The sequence below is a fragment of the Oncorhynchus tshawytscha genome, linkage group LG28, assembly GCF_018296145.1.
Source record: "Oncorhynchus tshawytscha isolate Ot180627B linkage group LG28, Otsh_v2.0, whole genome shotgun sequence".
Classification (NCBI taxonomy): Eukaryota; Metazoa; Chordata; class Actinopteri; order Salmoniformes; family Salmonidae; genus Oncorhynchus; species Oncorhynchus tshawytscha.
This window is the reverse complement of record NC_056456.1, coordinates 27027644-27052643: the sequence shown is the minus strand read 5'-3', so window position 1 is coordinate 27052643 and position 25000 is coordinate 27027644.

Genomic DNA, 25000 nt, shown 5'->3' with positions numbered 1-25000 from the left:
GACGAGAATCAAACACTTTCTTCTGAAACTCGTCAGTCTGTTCTTGTTCTGAGAAATGAAGGCTATTCTATGTGAGAAATTGCCAAGAAACTGAAGATCTTGTACAACGCTGTGTACTACTCCCTTGACAGAACAGAGCAAACTGTCTCTAACCAGAATAGAAAGAGGAGTGGGAGGCCCAGGTGCACAATGTACATTAGAGTGTCTAGTTTGAGAAACAGACTCCTCACAAGTCCTCAACTGGCAGCTTCATTAAATAATAACCGCAAAACACCCGTCTCAACGTCAACAGTGAAGAAGTGACTCTGGGATGCTGGTCTGTCATCTCTTGTACGCCATGTCTGCCTACGGCGGCCTTTCACAGTAGTAAGGCTATGCTCACTGAGTCTGTACATAGTCAAAGCTTTCCTTAAGTTTGGGTCAGTCACAGTGGTCAGGTATTCTGCCACTCCGAACTCTCTGTTTCGGGCCAATTAACATTCTAGTTTGCTCAGTTTCTTTGTTAATTCTTTCCAATGTGTCAAGTAAATATCTTTTTGTTTTCTCGTGATTTGCTTGGTTATAATTGTGTCGCTGTCCTGGGGCTCTGTGGGGTGTGTTTGTGAACAGAGCCCCAGGACCAGCTTGCTTATTAGGGGGCTCTTCTCCAGGTTCATCTCTGTAGGTGATGGTTTTGTTATGGAAGGTTTGGGAATCACTTCCTTTTAGGTGATTGTTGAATTGAACATCTCTTATCTGGATATTGATCATTAGCGGGTATTGGCCTAATTCTAAACCTAATCCTGCTCTATATAGTTTTTTATGTGTTCTAGAAGAACGGTGTCCAGAGGAATTTTGTATTTGTATTTGTGGAACACCATTATTTTGGACAGAATCTGTGCAGAAGATCTAGGTGCTGCTGTAGGCCCTCCCTGGTTGGGTACAGAAGCCCCAGATCATCAGCAAACAGTAGACATTTGACTTCAGACCCCCCTCCTACGGGCCCTGGTCAAAAGGGAAATGGTGCCATTTGGGACGAACCCAAATTATCCACTTTGTCCCTATAGTCCCCTACAGTGTTCAACCATCTCTGGTTTTAATGGTGGAGTTATGAGAGGCCAGGCAATGAAGAGAGACTGTATAGAGATCAACTGTCTAGGGGGGATAGAGTTTCATGTCTGACTTGGCAGAGGGCAGATAGGATTCTGGCTCTTAAAATGGCACAACTAGGTTTGAGTGATGTGGAATGCTATTGGTGGAGCCTCGCGGGACAGAGTGATTTGACACATCCGTGGCAGGAAGCCTTTTCGACATTCTAATTTACACTGACCTCACAGGGGGCCTGTCCAATCAGAGGAAGACACACACACACACACACACACACACACACACACACACACACACACACACACACACACACACACACACACACACACACACAGACACACACACACACACCATCCCCACTTCCCTCCACACAGACACGCACACAATAGAAGATCTAACAGTATTGTGAGACTGAAAACCCTGTGTCTCTGGTTACGAGTTATAGCGGCCCATCTTTGATATATATAACTAACACAGAATGGGGGAAGACGGATCAGGATGGACAGAGGGAGGGGGGGCAGAGGGACGGTGGGAGGGAAAGAAAGGTGGGCCAGAAGGGAAATATAGAGTGTTTAGAGGGGGAGATAGAGAGAGGGATAGGGGGAAAGAGAGAGAGAGAGGGAGAGGGAGGAAGGATACCAGGAAAAACAAGAGCATGTTGGTTCAGTGAGCTGGTATTCTTTCTCTTGGATCTTCAGCCAGTATCCTGTCAGATAAACACTGGAGCCATGGAGAGAGAGGAAAAAACAGATTTGAATGAAAAATAGGAAGAGAGGGAGGGGATGGTGAGTGTTGGTGTGTAGCGTGTCTTACAGGGATGAGGAGAGATAAGAAAGCAGACATGGGTAGATGTTAACGGTGCCGTGCTGTGTGTGTTCACCGTGGTGTCTCTGCTTCTTCACCTCTATGACGTGCATGTACATCCTGTTCTTTAGCCTTGTGTGAACACAGAACACCCCTCTGATTTCAATTGTCTCTCACGCTCGTGTACAGTATGCAGACACACACACCTATAAAGCACAACAACAGCAGAATCAGTGAAACATCGCTCTCCCTTTGGGCTTTAAGGTTTGAGAGGGTCTCTGCCTCTCCACATCTCAGTAGGATTGCAATGATGAGGGACATGACTGACAACAAGCTATTTGCTTCCCCTTAATCACCTGTAGTCCACAGTCCTCTTACTTTGCTCTTCGGGGATTTTAGGTCAAATCCCTGTCAAATTGCTGTGAAGCACTTTGTGACAAATGCATTGGTAAAAAAAAATGCTATACACAAATGACAGTTGATTGACTGATTGATTCCTAGAGTGGAAGGGTTCTCCATGCTTTAACCTGGCTGGTCTGCTTTAACAGAGTGGGGCAGTTTAGATGGCCCTCTGGCCCCAGAAAGCAATCACAGCCTGGGAGAGAGGAGAGAGGGAGTGGGGGAGAGAGAGAGAGGGTTCGGTCAGAGAGAGAGGGAGTGGGGGAGAGAGAGAGAGGGGTCGGTCAGAGAGAGGGGGAGTGGGGGGACAGAGAGAGAGGGGTCGGTCAGAGAGAGAGGGAGTGGGGGAGAGAGAGAGAGAGGGGTCGGTCAGAGAGAGAGGGAGTGGGGGGGAGAGAGAGAGAGAGGGGTCGGTCAGAGAGAGAGGGGGGGGAGAGAGAGGGGTCGGTCAGAGAGAGAGGGAGTGGGGGAGAGAGAGAGAGAGGGATCGGTCAGAGAGAGAGGGAGTGGGGAGAAAGAGAGAGAGGGGTCGGTCAGAGAGAGAGGGAGTGGGGGAGAGAGAGAGAGAGGGGTCGGTCAGAGAGAGAGAGAGGGGTCGGTCAGAGAGAGAGGGAGTGGGGACAGAGAGAGAGAGGGTTCGGTTAGAGAGAGGGAGTGGGGGAGAGAGAGAGAGGGGTCGCTCAGAGAGAGAGGGAGTTGGGCAGAGAGAGAGAGGGGTCGGTCAGAGAGAGAGGGAGTGGGGAGAGAGAGAGAGAGGGGTCGGTCAGAGAGAGGGAGTGGGGGAGAGAGAGAGAGAGGGGGTCGGTCAGAGAGAGAGGGAGTGGGGGAGAGAGAGAGGGGTCGGTCAGAGAGAGAGGGAGTGGGGGGAGAGAGTGAGAGAGGGGTCGGTCAGAGAGAGGGAGTGGGGGGAGAGAGAGAGGGAGTGGGGAGAGAGAGAGAGGGGTCGGTCAGAGAGAGAGGGAGTGGGGGAGAGAGAGAGAGAGAGAGAGAGAGAGAGAGGGGTCGGTCAGAGAGAGAGGGAGTGGGGGAGAGAGAGAGAGAGAGAGAGAGGAAGAGGGATCGGTCAGAGAGAGGGGAAGTGGGCGAGAGAGAGAGAGAGAGGGAGAGAGAGAGAGGGAGAGGGGTCGGTCAGGGGGAAATTGAGGGTGGGAATTTAGCAGTCAGAGTAGAAGAGGTGGTGTCACTGAAACACTATTATAGGTGTGTGTGTGTGTGTGTGTGTGTGTGTGTGTGTGTGTGTGTGTGTGTGTGTGTGTGTGTGTGTGAGAGAGAGAGAGAGAGGGGTCGGTCAGAGAGAGAGGGAGTGGGGGAGAGAGAGAGAGAGAGAGGGAGAGGGATCAGTCAGAGAGGGGAAGTGGGTGAGAGAGAGAGAGAGAGAGAGAGAGAGAGACAGAACGAGAGACAGAACGAGAGACAGAGAGGAGAGGAGAGGAGAAGAGAGAGAAGTCTGTGTGTATGTGCGTGAGAGAAATACAGCGAGAGAGAGGTGTGTGTGTGTAGGGTCATCTCTTCTCTCCTCTCTCACTCCCACCTAAGATTAACACACCATAGATGTACTCTGAAACAACCAAAGCGGTTGTTCAATCTGAATATTTGTGTTTTTAAGAGATTGATTGATTTTATTTTATTAGGATCTCTTTTAGTCCCCATTTGGGCTAATCTTCCAAGAGTCCTTAACATTAAAACACAATTTATAATACAAACACACTTTCACATATAACAGACTATTACAAACATACATAATACACTAGCATAACAATAAATACTCAATCTAAAAATAAATTTAAAAAAATATTGATTCTTCATCTACTATAGTCCCACAACATTTCTATATACTATATTTAAATTGTTTTTAAATAATGTTTAAACTTATATATTGAAAGGTTTCTAGTTTGCTCAGTTAATTTATTCCATTTCTTTATTGCTCTAAATCTAAATGTTCTTTTGCCCATTTCTTTTTTCTGTCTGGATAACGCATAGATGGTGGACAATCTATTCCTAGTATTTACAGAATGTCTGTCTCTTACCAACTGAATACCACTGTGAATAGAACTTGGCTGTTTTAAATGATGTATATTATGAAATAAGATAAGCATGTTTTTTTCAATTATCTTGTCGATTGATGACCAACCAAGAACACTGCGCATGACTGCAACAGAAGAACCATATCTCCGCCTTAAAACAATCCTTGCTACTTTATTCTGTGCATTCTGCAGCCTCCTAACTTCACTAGATGATGCATTTCCCCAGACCACCGAACAATAGTTCACTTGACTCTCAACCAATGCCTGGGTTATTTGCTGAAGGATTTTCCCTGGTAAATATTTAGCTATCCTTCTGATTATGCATGCTGTTTTAATATTTTTTTACATAGATTAGTTATTTGAGACGACCATGATAAGCAGTTGTCTAGCTGCACTCCCAGTAGTTTGGTTTCTGCCACTTCTTCAATTTGTACTCCTCCCATACTTAATTGTATCCCATGCTGTTTTGGCCTTTTCCTAGTTGAACAGACCAAAATAACTTTGGTTTTCTTGGTGTTTAAAGCAAGTTTGTTTTGGCAAACCCATTTCCTGATAATCTCCAAATCTCCTTGCAAAGCTTGCTGTACCTGTTGAACCGATTGTCTTGCTGCATAAATTGTAGTATCATCTGCAAATATAGTAGCTTGAGTTTCAACCAAGGCATAGGGAAGGTCGTTGGTGTATATTAAGTAGAGAAGTGGCCCAAGGCAGCTGCCCTGCGGTATTCCACAGTTTAACACGGACAAATGAACCATTGATATAGGTGGACTGTTTCCTGTCAGTTAGATATGACGGTACCCAATTCAATGCTACCTCCTTAAAACCATAATGCATTAATTTTGTCAAAATAATTTCATGATCCACTAAATCAAATGCTGCACTGAAATCTAAAAATAGTACACCTACAAACCTGCCATTATGCATTGCATTGAGCCACTGGTCAGTCATGTCAACCAATGCAGTGGTAGTGGAATGGTTTTTGCGATAAGCATGCTGATTGGCTGTAATCAGATCATTCTTTTCCATTTGTCTACTCACAATACCCTCCAATATCTTACTGAGTGTAGGGAGTAGACTAATTGGTCGACTATTGGCAGGAGTAATGGGTTCTTTGCAGTCTTTCGGAATAGGACACAGTTTCGCATGCTTCCATACATTTGCAAACATCCCCTTTTCCAGTGACCAATTAAATATGTATCTCAGTGGAACTGCAATCTGGGGAGCAGCACAGCGAAGCAAAAAATTGTCCATAAGACCATAACCTGTAGATTTACCATCAGGTAATGACTTCAATAGGTTTAACACCTCCTCCACTGACACCGTTTGTAGACTAAAAGAGCAGATCTTATTGCTCATAATATGATCATCAATCCATTGGACAATAGCTTGTTTTGAATAATTTATGTCTACATTGTTGCTTAGTAATTCAATTTTCTGTGTAAAAAAATCTGCAAAAAGATTGGCAATACCAACTGGTTTTGTTATTATTCTCCCGTCAACCTCCACACTAGATGGGCATGATGAGGTAGATGTACCAAGTAAGCCCTTAACTGTGTTCCATACCTTTTTAGGATCATTTTTACAATCAGTAAAAGCATTGTTGTAAAATAACTTTTTTTCCCCTTCGATTCATTTGAACTGCATAATTACGTAATGTTCTATAATTCTGTTCATCAATTTCTAATTTTGACTTGGCTGCTAAGACTTTTGCCATATTTCTTGAGTGTTGTCAGAACAGTGTTGGGGGTTTCAGTGCATGTGAAAGGTAGCATCAAAACACTGTTTCTCATCATGTACCATCAAGTGGTTAAGAAACGCAAACGGTTTATAACTTAAATATTGATTCATGATAAGGGCCTATGGAGAATATTATTCAGTGGAATTCCACCTTTATTTAGACAGATTAGAAACAGGAGGAGACAGAGAAGGAGTGAAAGCGGGACAGGTGGAAGTAGGAATTGAAACCCTGACTTCTATGTCAGTAAGATGGTACATTTAATTTGAATTTCAATGTCATTTTTACACACTCAACCACACAACAACATATACAGGACTTAGCAAAATGAATGCAAGTCATTTCAATGATTTGTTCATTTCATTTTACAAAAACATTTTCGAATTAATATTGCTCAAATTGTAACTATCTTTTATGAGGATAATCAAAGATAGAGAAGTCTGGTTTTAATCTCCTTGCACATCCTTTCTTGCCACGTGGCCCTGTTTTTAGAGGATTGTGGGTAACACTTTTTTAGTTTTTACATTATTCTTTTACACAATGTTGTATGTACTGTATGTTTGAAAAGAATATGCAATTGTACTTATATTAAGCAGTTTGCCATGAGGTCTAATGGATCGTGATGAATTGATATCTAAACCATCAGGCTAAATAACCACCCATTACCACATCTCCAACGGTCTATTGTAGAGGCAAATACAGTATCAAAACCTCTAGTTACTGTTGGTGGATTGAGCCTTGCAAAATGTGTTCAACTGGAAAATGATCAGATAAATACATGTTAAACATGGAAATAGTTCAGAAGAAGTGATTGAATTCTGCCCTAGAGAGGATTTGAAACATCATAATAGTGTTTAGAAGCTTTAGAGAGGGGAAAATACAGCAACAACAAACAACAAAAACCGAGTGTTTTCAACCTTTAAGCATAGTGCTCCCAGTCCCTGGCAAGGTCTAATGTTGAAAACATCTCAGGATGACGTGTTTCAGTACTACAGCAACGTTTTGTCTCCTTGACGCTGGTGGCAGCTCAGTTCTGGTGTTACAAAGCACTTGATTTTAACAGTGTAGACAAGGTTGTTTCTCTCACACCCCATTGCCCTCCATGTGAATGTATTCTCTACCAAGCAGAGGGAACAGCCTCTACTTGTTGCTATGCCAGAGGAAAGGAATAGTACATCCGACGAGGCGCATTAGCTATAATATGAACACTCTGGCATAGGCATACACCTCACAATCTCTCTGGTCGTTAGGAGTCCCTATTCACACTCACACTCATATGCATGCACAGACACAGACACAGACACAGACACAGACACAGACACAGACACAGACACAGACACAGACACAGACACAGACACAGACAGACACACACACACACACACACACACACACACACACACACACTCAGTAAAAGGTTAATTAATTAGTGCTGGCAGTGGAAGCTTCATTCTAATAAATCACTCTATTATCTAAAGCGATTTCCCCACACAGCGCCTCATTTCCTGTCTCGGAGAGGTGAGGACGGACATTAACCCCATGCTTCCTGCTCTACACACTGCCCCGGGTAGTAGCATGTGACAGAACCACTGGATAGTGTGTGTGTGTGTGTGTGTGTATGACAGATGTAGTGAGGAGATATGCATGTTGGTCCCTGGGGATAAGGAGAGTAAGCACAAAGCCAAGAAGTTTTCCTCAGTCAATTCAATTCAATTCAAGGGCTTTATTGGCATGGGAAACATGTGTTAACATTGCCAAAGCAAGTGAGGTAGATAATATATAAAGTGAAATAAACAATAAAAAATTAACAGTAGACATTACACATACAGAAGTTTCAAAACAATAAAGACATTACAAATGTCATATTATATATATATATATATATATATACAGCGTTTTAACAATGTACAAATGGTAAAGGACACAAGATAAAATAAATAAGCATAGATATGGGTTGTATTTACAATGGTGCGTGTTCTTCACTGGTTGCCCTTTTCTCGTGGCAACAGGTCACAAATCTTGCTGCTTTGATGGCACACTGTGGAATTTCACCCAGTAGATATGGGAGTTTTTCAAAATTGGATTTGTTTTCGAATTCTTTGTGGATCTGTGTAATCTGAGGGAAATATGTCTCTCTAATATGGTCATACATTGGGCAGGAGGTTAGGAAGTGCAGCTCAGTTTCCACCTCATTTTGTGGGCAGTGAGCACATAGCCTGTCTTCTCTTGAGAGCCATGTCTGCCTACAACGGCCTTTCTCAATAGCAAGGCTATGCTCGCTGAGTCTGTACATAGTCAAAGCTTTCCTTAATTTTGGGTCAGTCACAGGTCAGGTATTCTGCCGCTGTGTACTCTCTGTGTAGGGCCAAATAGCATTCTAGTTTGCTCTGTTTTTTTGTTAATTCTTTCCAATGTGTCAAGTAATTATCTTTTTGTTTTCTCATGATTTGGTTGGGTCTAATTGTGCTGCTGTCCTGGGACTCTGTAGGGTGTGTTTGTGAACAGAGCCCCAGGACCAGCTTGCTTAGGGACTCTTCTCCAGGTTCATCTCTCTGTAGGTGATGGCTTTGTTGTGGAAGGTTTGGGAATCGCTTCCTTTTAGGTGGTTATAGAATTTAACAGCTCTTTTCTGGATTTTGATAATTAGTGGGTATCGGCCTAATTCTGCTCTGCATGCATTATTTGGTGTTCTACGTTGTACATGGAGGATATTTTTGCAGAATTCTGCATGCAGAGTCTCAATTTGGTGTTTGTCCCATTTTGTGAAGTCTTGGTTGGTGAGCGGACCCCAGACCTCACAACCATAAAGGGCAATGGGCTCTATGACTGATTCAAGTATTTTTAGCCAGATCCTAATTGGTATGTTGAAATTTATGTTCCTTTTGATGGCATAGAATGCCCTTCTTTCCGTAGTGTATTTCTGTATTGTTTTAGTGATTCACCATAGTGAAGGCGTAGACTCAGGTTTTCCGGGTCTCTATGTTTTTGGTTGGACAGGTTTCTCAATTTCTTTCTTAGATTTTTGCATTCTTCCTCAAACCATTTGTCATTGTTGTTCATTTTCTTCAGTTGTCTATTTGAGATTTTTAGATTTGATAGGGAGGCTGAGAGGTCAAATATACTGTTAAGATTTTCTACTGCTAAGTTTACACCTTCACTATTACAGTGGAGCGTTTTACCCAGGAAATTGTCTAAAGGGGATTGAATTTGTTGTTGCCTAATTGTTTTTTGGTAGGTTTCCAAACTGCATTCCTTCCATCTATAGCATTTCTTAATGTTACTCAGTTCCTTTGGCTTTGATGCCTCATGATTGAGTATTGCTCTGTTTAAGTAGACTGTGATTTTGCTGTGGTCTGATAGGGGTGTCAGTGGGCTGACTGTGAACGCTCTGAGAGACTCTGGGTTGAGGTCAGTGATAAAGTAGTCTACAGTACTACTGCCAAGAGATGAGCTATAGGTGTACCTACCATAGGAGTCCCCTCGAAGCCTACCATTGACTATGTACATACCCAGCGTGCAACAGAGCTGCAGGAGTTGTGACCCGTTTTTGTTGGTTATGTTGTCATAGTTGTGCCTAGGGGGCATATGTGGGAGGGAATGCTGTCACCTCCAGGCAGGTGTTTGTCCCCCTGTGTGCTGAGGGTGTCAGGTTCTTGTCCGGTTCTGGCATTTAGGTCGCCACAGACTAGTACATGTCCCTGGGCCTGGAAATGATTGATTTCCCCCTCCAGGGTGGAGAAGCTGTCTTCATTAAAATATGGGGATTCTAGTGGGGGATATAGGTAGCACACAGGAGGACATTTTTCTCTGTTAGGATAATTTCCTTTTGAATTTCTAGCCAAATGTAAAATGTTCCTGTTTTGATTAATTTAATGGAGTGAGTTGGGTCTGCTCTATACCAAATTAGCATACCCCCTGAGTCCCTTCCCTGTTTCACACCTGGTAGTTTGGTGGATGGGACTACCAGCTCTCTGTAACCTAGAGGGCAACCGGTGGGTCTGTCTCCTCTGTACCAGGTTTCTTGCAGGATGACAATGTCTGTATTACCGATTTCTTTGGTGAAGTCCAGGTTCCTGCTCTTTTGGCTAAAGGCAGATGACCTCAGGCCTTGGATATTCCAGGATGATATAGTGAATGCTTTTTGTTCCATAGAGTGTCCAATGTTGTTGGTCGTGGTTTGGCCTCAGGCCAGTAAGTGTGAGCAGAGCCTGCTGAGCATCTGGTACATGCCATTGGCTTGGGCGAGTGTGAGAGTGGGGGTTGGGACTGTTTGCCCACTCACTACCTGGGCGTATGTGTGGCTTCCATGTTGAGGCCCTCTTTGCGGGGGTGGGGTGCATGGGGTGGGCAGGAGTGGCATAGGTCTGATCTGAGGGGGCCTAAATGGGGTGTGGGCATGGTTGACGTGGGGGGGTGTTGATTGGTTGGGGTGGGGGTGTGGATGTGTCTGGGTGTGCGGTGGTCTGGATGTAATTCCTCTTGGCGTGGGTCCTCTATGTGTAGGTCCAGGGGGGGTCCTGCAGGTCTGGGAGGGTGTCTCGCTGGTCTGGGTGGGGTGTCTATTGACCTGTTGCTCCTGTGTGAAGTGTTGGGGATACGTTTGAGAGCGATGTCCTTTAGAGTTCGGGCAAAGGTGGGCACTGCTGCCTTGTAGAGGTGGACCTGGTCATAGAGGCTGTTCAAGTCCAGGGTGGAGTGGTGGGCCAGGAAAACGTTTGGTTTTGAGGCACAGTCACGGGAAATACTTGCGTTTACCCGCTGTATTGTGGCAGGGTGGAAGTCTTTTCGTGGTAGCAGGGTGGAGATAACCACTTGTGCGTTGGGGAAAGTAGAAGAAGCCTTTTCAATCACTCCCTTCAGTGCTGTGGCCACTCTTTTTTGCTGTGCTCTCAGGTCGTTTGTGCCTGTGTGTATTATTATGTGGCTGGGTGAGCCTAGTTGGTCCTCAGACAGAAGGTCTAGGGCGCGCTGGGTGTTTGGACACCAGAGTTTAGACACACTGTGTTTGGGAAAAAGTTTTTTTTCTCATTCAGGGCTTCACTTCAATTCCCACAATATCAGCCATATGGGTGAACCATGGCAGCCAATGTGTGACAAACTGGCTCACCGCTCTCATCAGTCTGTGCTGGAGATGTGAGGAGTTGAGTATGCCAGTTTCAATAACTATTCTGAGAAGTGTGGGAGTATTGAGCTGTTGAGTGGAGTTGAGTAGAAACTGTACTGTATGCCAGTGGTCTTCAGTTCTGGGGATGGTTTTGTTTGAGCCCAGTAGTAACAGTGAGGTGTGTTTGTGCTGGCCTGGAACAAAAGCCCCACGCCCAGTAGGTTCACAGGAGCAGGACTGGAAACCACTGGTGTATGTGGAGCAGGCTTTGTCATATTCCTGTTTCTAGGGTGACATCACAGCACCGCTGCCAGATAAGTTGTTTTGGTTCAGAACACCTGTGTCCGTGACTGGTGTGAGAGCCAACGCACACACATACCTACACACTCACGCATACACACACATAGATAAATCACGTCCCGCTGAGGCCCAGTGAGAGCACCTCATGATTAATAGAGCCACAGAAATGGGTCATCAACATCTTCTAGTCCTGCTAGTGAATATTTCACTGAAGTAGTGTGTTTCTTGTACGGGTTTTGAATATGGGTGTGTCTTCTGTCTGTGATCTCTAGAGGTGACTTATGTTGGGGGATGTGGAGGGGAATGAGAGTGTGTATTTTGGCAGAGGAGAGAGTGTTTTAGGGAAGAGAGGAGGACTGGAGCGGGGAGAGAGATACAGAGGGAGAGAGAAGACAGAGGGAGAGAGAAGACAGAGGGAGAGAGAAGAGAGGGAGAGAGAAGACAGAGGGAGAGAGAAGACAGAGGGAAGAGAAGACATAGGGAGAGAGAAGACAGAGGGAGAGAGATACAGAGGGAGAGAGATACAGAGGGAGAGAGAAGACAGAGGGAGAGAGAAGACAGAGGGAGAGAGAGAAGACAGAGGGAGAGAGAAGACAGAGGAGAGAGAAGACAGGGGGAGAGAGATACAGAGGGAGAGAGAAGACAGGGGGAGAGAGATACAGAGGGAGAGAGATACAGAGGGAGAGAGAAGACAGGGGAGAGAGATACAGAGGGAGAGAGAAGACAGAGGGAGAGAGAAGACAGGGGAGAGAGAAGACAGAGGGAGAGAGATACAGAGGGAGAGAGAAGACAGGTGGAGAGAGAAGACAGGGGAGAGAAGACAGGGGAGAGAGACAGAGGGAGAGAGAAGACAGGGAGAGAGAGATACAGAGGGAGAGAGAAGACAGGTGGATATAGAAGACAGAGGGAGAGAGATACAGAGGTAGAGAGAAGACAGGGGGGAGAGAAGACAGGGGAGAGAGAAGACAGAGGGAGAGAGATACAGAGGGAGAGAGAAGACAGAGGGAGAGAGAAGACAGAGGGAGAGAGAAGACAGGGGAGAGAGATACAGAGGGAGAGATACAGAGGGAGAGAGATACAGAAGGAGAGAGAAGACAGGTGGAGAGAGAAGAGAGAGGGAGAGATACAGAGGGAGAGAGAAGACAGAGGGAGAGAGAAAACACAGAGAGAAGACAGAGGGAAAGAGATACAGAGGGAGAGAGATACAGAGGGAGAGAGACAGAGAGAAGACAGAGGGAGAGAGAAGACAGAGGGGAGGAAGACAGAGGGAGAGAGATACAGAGGGAGAGAGATACAGAGGGGGAGAGAAGACAGAGGGAGGAAGACAGAGGGAGAGAGAAGACAGAGGGAGAGAGAAGACAGAGGGGAGAAGACAGAGGGAGAGAGATACAGAGGGAGAGAGAAGACAGGTGGAGAGAGGACAGAGGGAGAGAGAGACAGGGGGAGAGAGATACAGAGGGAGAGAGATACAGAGGGAGAGAGAAGACAGGGGAGAGAGAGATACAGAGGAGAGAGAAGACAGGTGGATAGAGAAGACAGAGGGAGAGATATACAGAGGGAGAGAGAAGACAGGGGGAGAGAGAAGACAGGTGGAGAGAGAAGACAGAGGGAGAGAGAAGACAGAGGGAGAGAGAAGACAGAGGAGGAGAGAAAACACAGAGAGATACAGAAAGAGATACAGAGAGAAGACAGAGGGAGAGAGAAGACAGAGGGAGAGAAGACAGAGGGAGAGAGAAGACAGAGGGAGAGAGAGACAGAGGGAGAGAGAAGACAGAGGGAGAGAGATACAGAGGGAGAGAGATACAGAGAGAAGACAGAGGGAGAGAGAAGACAGAGGGGAGAGAAGACAGAGGGAGAGAGAAGACAGGGGAGAGAGAAGACAGAGGGAGAGAGAAGACAGGTGGAGAGAGAAGACAGAGGGAGAGAGAGACAGGTGGAGAGAGAAGACAGAGGGAGAGAGAAGACAGGTGGAGAGAGAAGACAGAGAGAAGACAGGAGAGAGAGAAGACAGAGGGAGAGAGAAGACAGAGGGAGAGAGAAGACAGAGGGAGGAGAGAAAACACAGAGAGATACAGCGGGAAAGAGATACAGAGAGAAGACAGAGGGAGAGAGAAGACAGAGGGAGAGAGAAGACAGAGGGAGAGAGAAGACAGAGGGAGAGAGAAGACAGAGGGGAGGAAGACAGAGGGAGAGAGATACAGAGGGAGAGAGATACAGAGGGGGAGAGAAGACAGAGGGGAGGAAGACAGAGGGAGAGAGAAGACAGAGGGGAGGAAGACAGAGGGAGAGAGATACAGAGGGAGAGAGATACAGAGGGAGAGAGATAAGAGGGAGAGAGATACAGAGAGAAGACAGAGGGAGAGAGAAGACAGAGGGGAGGAAGACAGAGGGAGAGAGATACAGAGGGAGAGAGATACAGAGGGGGAGAGAAGACAGAGGGGAGGAAGACAGAGGGAGAGAGAAGACAGAGGGGAGGAAGACAGAGGGAGAGAGAAGACAGAGGGGAGGAAGACAGAGGGAGAGAGAAGACAGAGGGAGAGAGAAGATAGAGGGAAAGAGATACAGAGAGAGATACAGAGGGAGAGATACTGAGGGAGAGAGATACAGAGGGAGAGGGAGAGAGAAGACAGAGGGAGAGAGATAAAGAGGAGAGAGAGAAGACAGAGGGAGAGATACAGAGGGGGAGAGGGAGAGAGATACAGAGGGAGAGGGAGAGAGAAGACAGAGGGAGAGAGATAAAGAGGGAGAGAGAAGACAGAGGGAGAGATACAGAGGGGGAGAGGGAGAGAGAGACAGAGGGAGAGAGATACAGAGGGAGAGAGATACAGAGAGAGAGATACAGAGGGAGAGAGATACAGAGGGAGAGAGATACAGAGGGAGAGGGAGAAGACAGAGGGAGAGAGATACAGAGGGAGAGAGATACAGAGGGAGAGAGATACAGAGGGAGAGAGATACAGAGGGAGAGAGAAGACAGGGGGAGGAAGACAGAGGGAGAGAGAAGACAGAGGGAGAGAGAAGACAGAGGGAAAGAGATACAGAGAGAGATACAGAGGGAGAGATACAGACAGAGGGAGAGAGAAGACAGAGGGAGAGAGATAAAGAGGGAGAGAGATACAGAGGGAGAGAGAAGACAGAGGGAGAGAGATACAGAGGGAGAGGGAGAGAGAAGACAGAGGGAGAGAGATACAGAGGGAGAGAGATACAGAGGGAGAGAGATACAGAGGGAGAGGGAGAGAGAAGACAGAGGGAGAGAGATACAGAGGGAGAGATACAGAGGGAGAGAGATACAGAGGGAGAGGGAGAGAGAAGACAGAGGGAGAGAGATACAGAGGGAGAGAGATACAGAGGGAGAGAGATACAGAGGGAGAGGGAGAGAGAAGACAGAGGGAGAGAGATACAGAGGGAGAGAGAGATAAGACAGAGGGAGAGAGATACAGAGGGAGAGAGATACAGAGGGAGAGAGATACAGAGGGAGAGAGATACAGAGGGAGAGAGATACAGAGAGAGAGAGAAGACAGAGGGAGAGAGATACAGAGGGAGAGATACAGAGAGAGATACAGAGAGAGATACAGAGGAGAGATACAGAGAGAGACAGAGGGAGAGAGATACAGAGGGAGAGATACAGAGGGAGAGAGATACAGAGGGAGAGAGATACAGAGGAGAGAGATACAGAGGGAGAGATACAGAGGGAGAGAGATACAGAGGGAGAGAGATACAGAGGGAGGAGAGAGAGACAGAGGGAGAGAGATACAGAGGGAGAGATACAGAGAGAGATACAGAGAGAGATACAGAGGGAGAGATACAGAGGGAGAGAGATACAGAGGGAGAGAGATACAGAGGGAGAGAGATACAGAGGAGAGATACAGAGGGAGAGATACAGAGGGAGAGAGATACAGAGGAGAGAGATACAGAGGGAGAGAGATACAGAGGGAGAGAGAGAGAAGACAGAGGGAGAGAGATACAGAGGGAGAGATACAGAGAGAGAGAGAGAGGAAGGGGTGATAACGACTAGTGTGATGGCAAAGAGTCAAGTGTGTTTAGTGAGGCAGTAACCTGCTAAAACAGCCTGCTTCTGTATTGTGTGTCTTTGCCTGGAGTCCCTGTACTCACTGAGGGGTTGCCATTTGCTGCCCACACTCCTCTGCCCGTCGCAACAGAGTGACTCAACACCCTGCTTGTCACATTTATATAACAGAGAGGCCACATGCTCGCACACACACACACACATTCACACACACAAATGCACACCAGAGAACACAGCCACCACCTGGTCTACAGCAGAGCAGACTGGCTGTCTCAGAGCTCTTTCTGGTTATGACACAACCTGCTGTGACATACATTTGAGAGTAGTGTTGTTCTAATGCTCTAATGCTCTGAATACCCTACCTCCCCTCAGGCTGATGTGGCTGGGGTGGTGTGGAGTGGAGTGACTCAACATTTCTTATTCCACAGGCTAGCATCCTATAGCTTTCAAGGCCAAAGAAATCATCAAGGTTCCACCCGAGCCGCTGCCTGTTCACCCCGCTATCATCCAGAAGGCGAGGTCAGTACAGGTGCATCAAAGCAGGGACCGAGAGACTGAAAAACAGCTTCTATCTCAAGGCCATCAGACTGCTAAACAGCCATCACTAGCACATTAGTGGCTGCCGCCAACATACTGACTAGGAATCACTGGTCACTTTAAGGAATGGAACAGTAGTCACTTTAATAATGTGTACATGTCTGGCATTACTCATCTCATATGTACATACTGTATTCTATACTATTCTACGTTATCTTAGTCTGTTCCGCTCTGACATCGCTCGTCCATACTGTATGTATATAGTCTTAATTCAGTCCTACTGAGATTTGTGTGTATTGGGTATAATGTATGTTGTGTCATTTGTTTGATTTGACCTGTTACCTGCACTGTCGGAGCTAGAAGCACAAGCATTTCGCTACACCCGCAACACCATCTGTTAATCACGTGTATGTGATCAATAAACTTAGATTTTAGTATATTATTATATATATATATTATATCTATTTGAACTTTACAAATCAAAACGGTGCAGTTTTATCAGCTCGTCTGTATCAAAAAGTTGAATATTAAGTGTAAATGAATTAACTAAGCCTATTTTTTTCACCATACTAAGATTAGTTAATGAGAATGTGACTATAATATCATAAATAAGGACAAAAGTTGCACAGTCATGAACCGCCCAAAATGATTATATCGGATGTCACAATACTTGGAGTAGCATTATTGCAGAGGTCTCCCCAAATATCTCCCAACCCTACTGCCAACTATATATTCCATTAGTCCGCAACTGTGTATCACCCCCTTCATACAGTATATTGAAGGTCACCCCAACCTCTTTCTTCCCCCAAACATACACACCGTGTTCATTCTATGGGCGTCCCTCCCTGCAGTATCCATCCACATCTTCCATCTCCTCCTCTATCCTGTGATCCTGCTGCTCAGCATTCAAGTCACAATGAAACATTTGGATTATCTGTTGCTCCTTCTTCCATCCGCCTGACTCAAGTAATAGGACTGTTATTTGGTCCTAAGGTCAGTGACTTTGCTTCACTTAGATAAAAAAGGAAAAGTCATTATGTAGATGTTTTCATATCAATTTGATGGTTGCTATGGCTGGCTAGTGTTACAGCTATTTTCAGGTCTCTCCAGAGATGTTCGATCAGGTTCAAGTCCGGGTTCTGGCTGGGCCACTCAAGGACATTCAGAGACTTGTCCCGAAGCCACTCCTGCGTTGTCTTGGCTGTGTGCTTAGGGTAGTTGTCCTGTTGGAAGGTAAACCTTCGCCCCAGTCTGAGGTCTGGAGCAGGTTTTCATCAAGGATCTCTCTGTACTTTGCTCTGTTCATCTTTGCCTCGATCCTGACTAGACTCCCAGTCCCTGCCGCTGAAAAAAATCCCCACAGCATGATGATGCCACCACCATGCTTCACCATAGTGAAAAGTCACCATGCTTCACCGTAGTGAACGGTCACCATGCTTCACCGTAGTGAAAAGTCACCATGCTTCACCGTAGTGAAAAGTCACCATGCTTCACCGTAGTGAAAGGTCACCATGCTTCACCGTAGTGAAAGGTCACCATGCTTCACCGTAGTGAAAAGTCACCATGCTTTGCCGTAGTGAAAAGTCACCATGCTTCACCATAGTGAAAGGTCACCATGCTTCACCGTAGTGAAAGGTCACCATGGTTCACCATAAAGTCACCATGCTTCACCGTAGTGAAAGGTCACCATGGTTCACCATAGTGAAAGGTCACCATGCTTCACCGTAGTGAAAAGTCACCATGCTTCACCGTAGTGAAAAGTCACCATGCTTCACCATAGTGAAAGGTCACCATGCTTCACCGTAGTGAAAAGTCACCATGCTTCACCGTAGTGAAAAGTCACCATGCTTCACCGTAGTGAAAGGTCACCATGCTTCACCGTAGTGAAAGGTCACCATGGTTCACCATAGTGAAAGGTCACCATGCTTCACCGTAGTGAAAAGTCACCATGCTTCACCGTAGTGAAAGGTCACCATGCTTCACCGTAGTGAAAGGTCACCATGCTTCACCGTAGTGAAAAGTCACCATGCTTTGCCGTAGTGAAAAGTCACCATGCTTCACCGTAGTGAAAGGTCACCATGCTTTGCCGTAGTGAAAAGTCACCATGCTTCACCGTAGTGAAAAGTCACCATGCTTTGCCGTAGTGAAAAGTCACCATGCTTCACCGTAGTGAAAGGTCACCATGGTTCACCATAGTGAAAGGTCACCATGCTTCACCGTAGTGAAAGGTCACCATGGTTCACCATAGTGAAAGGTCACCATGCTTCACCATAGTGAAAGGTCACCATGCTTCACCGTAGTGAAAGGTCACCATGCTTCACCGTAGTGAAAAGTCACCATGCTTTGCCGTAGTGAAAAGTCACCATGCTTCACCGTAGTGAAAGGTCACCATGCTTCACTGTAGTGAAAGGTCACCATGCTTCACCGTAGTGAAAAGTCACCATGCTTCACCGTAGTGAAAAGTCACCATGCTTCACCGTAGTGAAAAGTCACCATGCTTCACCGTAGTGAAAGGTCACCATGCTTCACCGTAATGAAAGGTCACCATGCTTCACCGTAGTGAAAAGTTACCATGCTTCACCATAGTGAAAAGTCACAATGCTTCACACCTCTTAAGCCACTATGGGTAGTTAAAATAACACACCTCTTAAGCCACTACGGGTAGTTAAAATAACACACCTCTTAAGCCACTATGGGTAGTTCAAATAACACACCTCTTAAGCCACTACGGGTAGTTAAAATAACACTTCTTAAGCCACTACGGGTAGTTAAAATAACACACCTCTTAAGCCACTACAGGTAGTTCAAATAACAGACCATTCCCAGGGGTGTGTAGGTGGAACAGACCGTTCCCAGGGGAGTGTAGGTGGAACAGACCATTCCCAGGGGAGTGTAAGGTGGAACAGACCATTCCCAGGAGTGTGTAGGTGGAACAGACCATTCCCAGGGGTGTGTAGGTGGAACAGACCATTCCCAGGGGTGTGTAGGTGGAACAGACCGTTCCCAGGGGGACATGCCGGCTGAACGGGTTTAGTCTAGGCCAGGTGGGGGGGTGTGTAGGTGGAACAGACCGTTCCCAGGTGGACATGCCGGCTGAACGGGTTTAGTCTAGGCCAGGTGAAGGGGTGTGTAGGTGGAACAGACCGTTCCCAGGTGGACATGCCGGCTGAACGGGTTTAGTCTAGGCCAGGTGAAGGGGTGTGTAGGTGGAACAGACCGTTCCCAGGTGGACATGCCGGCTGAACGGGTTTAGTCTAGGCCAGGTGAAGGGGTGTGTAGGTGGAACAGACCGTTCCCAGGTGGACATGCCGGCTGAACGGGTTTAGTCTAGGCCAGGTGAAGGGGTGTGTAGGTGGAACAGACCGTTCCCAGGTGGACATGCCGGCTGAACGGGTTTAGTCTAGGCCAGGTGAAGGGGTGTGTAGGTGGAACAGACCGTTCCCAGGTGGACATGCCGGCTGAACGGGTTTAGTCTAGGCCAGGTGAAGGGGTGTGTAGGTGGAACAGACCGTTCCCAGGTGGACATGCCGGCTGAACGGGTTTAGTCTAGGCCAGGTGAAGGGGTGTGTAGGTGGAACAGACCGTTCCCAGGGGAGAGGGGAGGAGGATTACTACCAAACCACTGTTTATGTCTCTGTAATGCCTGCTCTGTTTACCTTTACTCCAAAGAGCCAGACAGACACAAACACAGACAGACAGACACACACACACACATCTGTTGACATTCAGTTGGTCCATTAAGAGGCTGTTATCGCTCAGATTGAGGCAGGATTTTTTTCCCGGAGTTGGTGTGGCATGAAATTATTCATACTTCCAACAAGATCTGGGAAGATAAACCCAAAACTATCGGCACTGAACATACCGATCACTTATCGCGGGCATTTCGTTCAAATCATTCATTATGATAAGTAGCCTATACAAGAGAAATGTGTAGTTTGAAATGAAATACATTTGCTAATAAGGGTGATTGTTAATGGGCCAATTGATGGCTACAACAATCAAACTAGTAGTAGTAAAATAAATACATGAATTGTAGTGCACAATAATGGTATTAACTTATTGTTCTATTTATTGTTTCACATGAATTCAGGCAATTTATCGCAATATGGATTTTTGTCCATATCGCCCAGCTCTACTTCCAACTGTCTGTTATCCTACAGTGTGTGTAAGCGACATGCGTGTGTGTTTCCAGAACGTTTTAGAAAGCCAAGCTATCCTAAGCCAGTAGAAGTACTAACCATGTGTATGTGACAAATAAAATTTGATTTGATTTGATTTGATTTAATCAAGTTGATGGTATTAGCGATTAGTACTTTCAATGCTAACATACAGGAGCTAATCAAGTTGATCGTGTTAGCTATTAGTACTTTCAATGCTAATATCCAGTAGCTAATCAAGTTGACAGTGTTAGCTATTAGTACTTTCAATGCTAACATACAGGAGCTAATCAAGTTGATGGTGTTAGCGATTAGTACTTTCAATGCTAACATACAGTAGCTACATGTACAACCTGGGTATGGCAGTCCCAAAGAGTCTGCCTTACTTACACCCCTCTAACACATGCACACTTAAACTCTCTCTTCTGCTCCATTGAGTAGAGTGTAGAGTGCAGAGTGGGTATTTAGTCAGAGATCGTCGGTTGGGGTGAGGGTTTGCGTGCCGTGAGAACACTCTCCCAGGTCTAATCCACTGGTTTCTGTTGGCGTGAAAGACTAATGAAAGACAGGGATTAACTAGACAAGGTGAACCCGGAGGAGGGAGGGCCAGGGGAAAGAACATACAGTAGACAGGAAGAAAGGGAGGAAGGAAGATAATATTCCGGAACCCTGCAGGATTCCACCCAGCCTGGTAGAGAATGCAGATGAGAAAGCGTCCCATGTGGCACCATATCCCCTATGGGCCTGTGGTCAAAAGTAGTGCATGTAATAGGAAATATGGGTGCAATTTTGGACACAGCCTCCATCTTTTGTACAGAGCTAAATCCTCTTATTGATTTGCGAGATTAAGAACAATATTTTTCTCTTCATTATTCAAACCTCTCCAGGAGAAGAAGAGTCTCAGAGTGATATGTTTTAAGGCCGGGCCAGCTCAGTGATGGTACAAATTACCTCCACTGAAGGGGAATAAATAATGGATTCACTGATATAATTGGGATTCATGAAAATACCAATGTGCCAGTAATTAAAGGTGCATTCTTATGGCTTAGAGAGATACAAACATAACTTTATGCCTGTAGTCCTTTGGTAGAGTAGTGTAGTTCATGTGTGAGTCCTTTGGGCACTATTTAGGCTACTTGGCAACAGTTAACTAAGTGCATGCTAATTAGCATACTTAGCTAAACTGAGTATAGCAAACATTATAGAGTATAGCAAACACCTTCATACACAATCCATGTCTCAATTGTCTCAAGGCTTAAAAATCCTTCTTTAACCTGTCTCCTCCCCTTCAGCTACACCGATTGAAGTGGATTTAAAGAGTGACATCAATAATAGATCAAAGCTTTCACCTGGATTCACCTGGACGGTCTATATCATGGAAGAAGCAGGTGTACATCTAGTTTAAATGCACCTCAGACACTGTGGCCCTATTTACATGTACATAGTCATTCTCCATGACCGACCTGAGTAAAACATTTAAACGTGTTAACCCTCGCAAGGCTGCCGGCCCAGACAACATCCCTAGCCGCATCCTCAGAGCATGCGCAGACCAGCTGGCTGGTGTGTTTACGGACATATTCAATCAATCCTTATCCCAGTCTGCTGTCCCCACATGCTTCAACATGGCCACCATTGTTCCTGTACCCAAGAAGGCAAAGATAACTGAACTAAATGACTATCGTCCCGTAGCACTCACTTCTGTCATCATGAAGTGCTTTGAAAGACTAGTCAATGATCATATCACCTCCACCCTACCTGTTACCCTAGACACACTTCAGTTTGCATAATGCCCCAATAGGTCCACAGACGATGCAATCGCCATTACACTGCACACTGCCCTATCCCATGTGAACAAGAGGAATACCTATGTAAGAAAGCTGTTCATTGACTACAGCTCAGCATTCAACACCATAGTACCCTCCAAGCTCATCATCAAGATGGAGGCCCTGGGTCTCTCCTGGACTTCCTGACAGGCCGCCCCCTGGTGTTGAAGGTAGGAAACAACATCTCCACTCTGCTGATCCTCGACACTGGGACCCCACAAGGGTGCATTCTCAGCCCTCTCCTGTACTCCTTGTTCACCTACGACTGCGTGGCTATGCATGCCTCCAACTCAATCATCAAGTTTGCAGACGACACAACAGTAGTGGGCTTGATTAGAAACAACAACTAGACAGCCTACAGGGAGGAGGTGAGGGCTCTGGGAGTGTGGTGCCTGGAAAACAACCTCTCACTCAACGTCAACAAAACAAAGGAGATGATCGTGGACTTCAGGAAACAGCAGAGGGAGCATCCCCCTATCCACATCGACGGGACAGCAGTGGAGAAGGTGGAAAGTTTTAAGTTCCTTGGTGTACTTATCACTGACAAACTGAAATGGTCCACACACACAGACAGTGTGGTGAACAAGGCTCAACAGCTCCTCTTCAACCTCAGCTGGCTGAAAAAAATTTTGCTTGTCACCGAAAACCCTCACTAACTTTTACAGATGCACAATTGAGAGCATCCTGTCGGGCTGTATCACCGCCTGGTATGGCAACTGCACCGCCCACAACCGCAGGGTTCTCCAGAGGGTGGTGCGGTCTGCACAACACATCACTGGGGACAAACTACCTGGACACCTACAGCACCCGATGTCACAGGAAGGCAAAAAAGATCATCAAGGACAACAATCACCTGAGCCACTGCCTCCTCATCAAAGCAGGGACAGAGAGAGTGAAAAACAGCTTCATTCTCAAGGCCATCAGACTGTTAAACAGCCACCACTAGCACAGAGAGGCGGCTGCCTACCTCAGACTTGATATCATTGTCCACTTTAATAAATGGAATACAAGTCACTTTAATAATTCCACTTTAAGAATGTTTACATATCTCACATTGCTCATCTCATATACTGTATAATGTATCCTTCGCTATCTATTCTTTACTATCTATTGCATCTTAGCCGCTCTGTCACTGCTCATCCATATATTTTATACTTATATATTCTCATCCCATTCCTTTACTAGATTGTGTGTGTTAGGTTTTGTAGTGGAATTTGTTAGATATTAGGTTTTGTTGTGGAATTGTTAGATATTACCTGTTAGATACTGCTGCACTGTCAGATCTAGAAGTAGAAGCATTTCGCTTCACTCGCAATCTGCTAACCATGTGTATGTGACCAATACCATTTGATTTGATTGAACACTGGTGACTTTGGGGATGTTTGTGTGTTGTTTTGCCCACTTTGTGTACATACTGTATTCTAGTTATGGCTCATTGTATGTGGCTGCTACTGTACAGACCTTTTATATTCATATACTGTCCATACTGTCTATATACACCTTTATGCACACACACACACACACACACACACACACACACACACACACACACACACACACACACACACACACACACACACACACACATACACACACACACACACACACACACACACACACACACACACACACACACACACACATATATACAATGCATTCGGAAAGTATTCAGACCCCTTGACATTTTCCACATTTTGTTACGTTACAGCCTTATTCTAAAATGGATTAAATCGTATTTTTCCCTCATAAATCTACACACAATACACAATAATGACAAAATAAAACAGGTTTTTAGAAATGTTTGCAAATGTATTAAAAAAATAAAAAGGGAAATACCACATTTACATAAGTATTCAGACCATTTACTCGGTACTTTGTTGAAGCACATTTGTTCCTCGACACAGTCCTGTCTCGGAGCTCTACAGACAGTTCCTTCAACCTCGTGGCTTGGTTTTTGCTCTGATATGCACCATCAACTGTGGGACCTTATATAGACAGGTGTGTGCCTTTCCAAATCATGTCCAATCAATTTAACTTACCACAGTTGGACTCCAGTCAAGTTGTAGAGCTCAATTTTGAGTTTCAAAGCACTATTTTGTTTTCTTTTCGATTCTGATATTACTCAATCTGATATTTCTTAATTTCTTGATATTTTGGGGTGGGTGGGGGGCTTTGTGTGTTTATTGTTTTTTGTATCGTTAGGTATTCCTTCACTATTGGAGCTGAAAACATAAGCATTTCACTGCAAAATATGTGTAGACAACCAATACAATTGTATTTGACTTGAAATGGCAAAACTTTAGCTTGTTAATTAGTGATAAATACAGTCACTCTCTACCTAGGAGTTGATAGCCTGCTCTCTATGAAACATGACTCTGTGGAGCAAAGGCTAAGTAACACTAGCCCTCCCAGCAGACAGCGACCAGAAGACACCAGCTATCTACCACCAGACACCAGCTGTCTACCACCAGACACCAGCTATCTACCACCAGATATCTACCAGCAGACACCAGTTATCTACCACCAGACACCAGATATCTACCACCAGACACCAGCTATCTACTACCAGACACCAGCTGTCTACCACCAGACACCAGATATCTACCACCAGACACCAGATATCTACCACCAGACACCAGCTATCTACTACCAGACACCAGCTATCTACCACCAGACACCAGATATCTACCACCAGACACCAGATATCTACCACCAGACACCAGATATCTACCACCAGACACCAGATATCTACCACCAGACACCAGCTATCTACCACCAGACACCAGCTGTCTACCACCAGACACCAGATATCTACCACCAGACAACTATCTGTCTGCATTTAATGCACTGCTTAAATGCACAGGCTTGATCAATAAACAGTTATTTCTCTCACTCACTCGCTCACCCTCCCTCCCTCCCTCCCTCCCTCCCTCCCTCCCTCCCTCCCTCCCTCCCTCCCTCCCTCCCTCCCTCCCTCCCTCCCTCCCTCCCTCCCTCCCTCCCTCCCTCC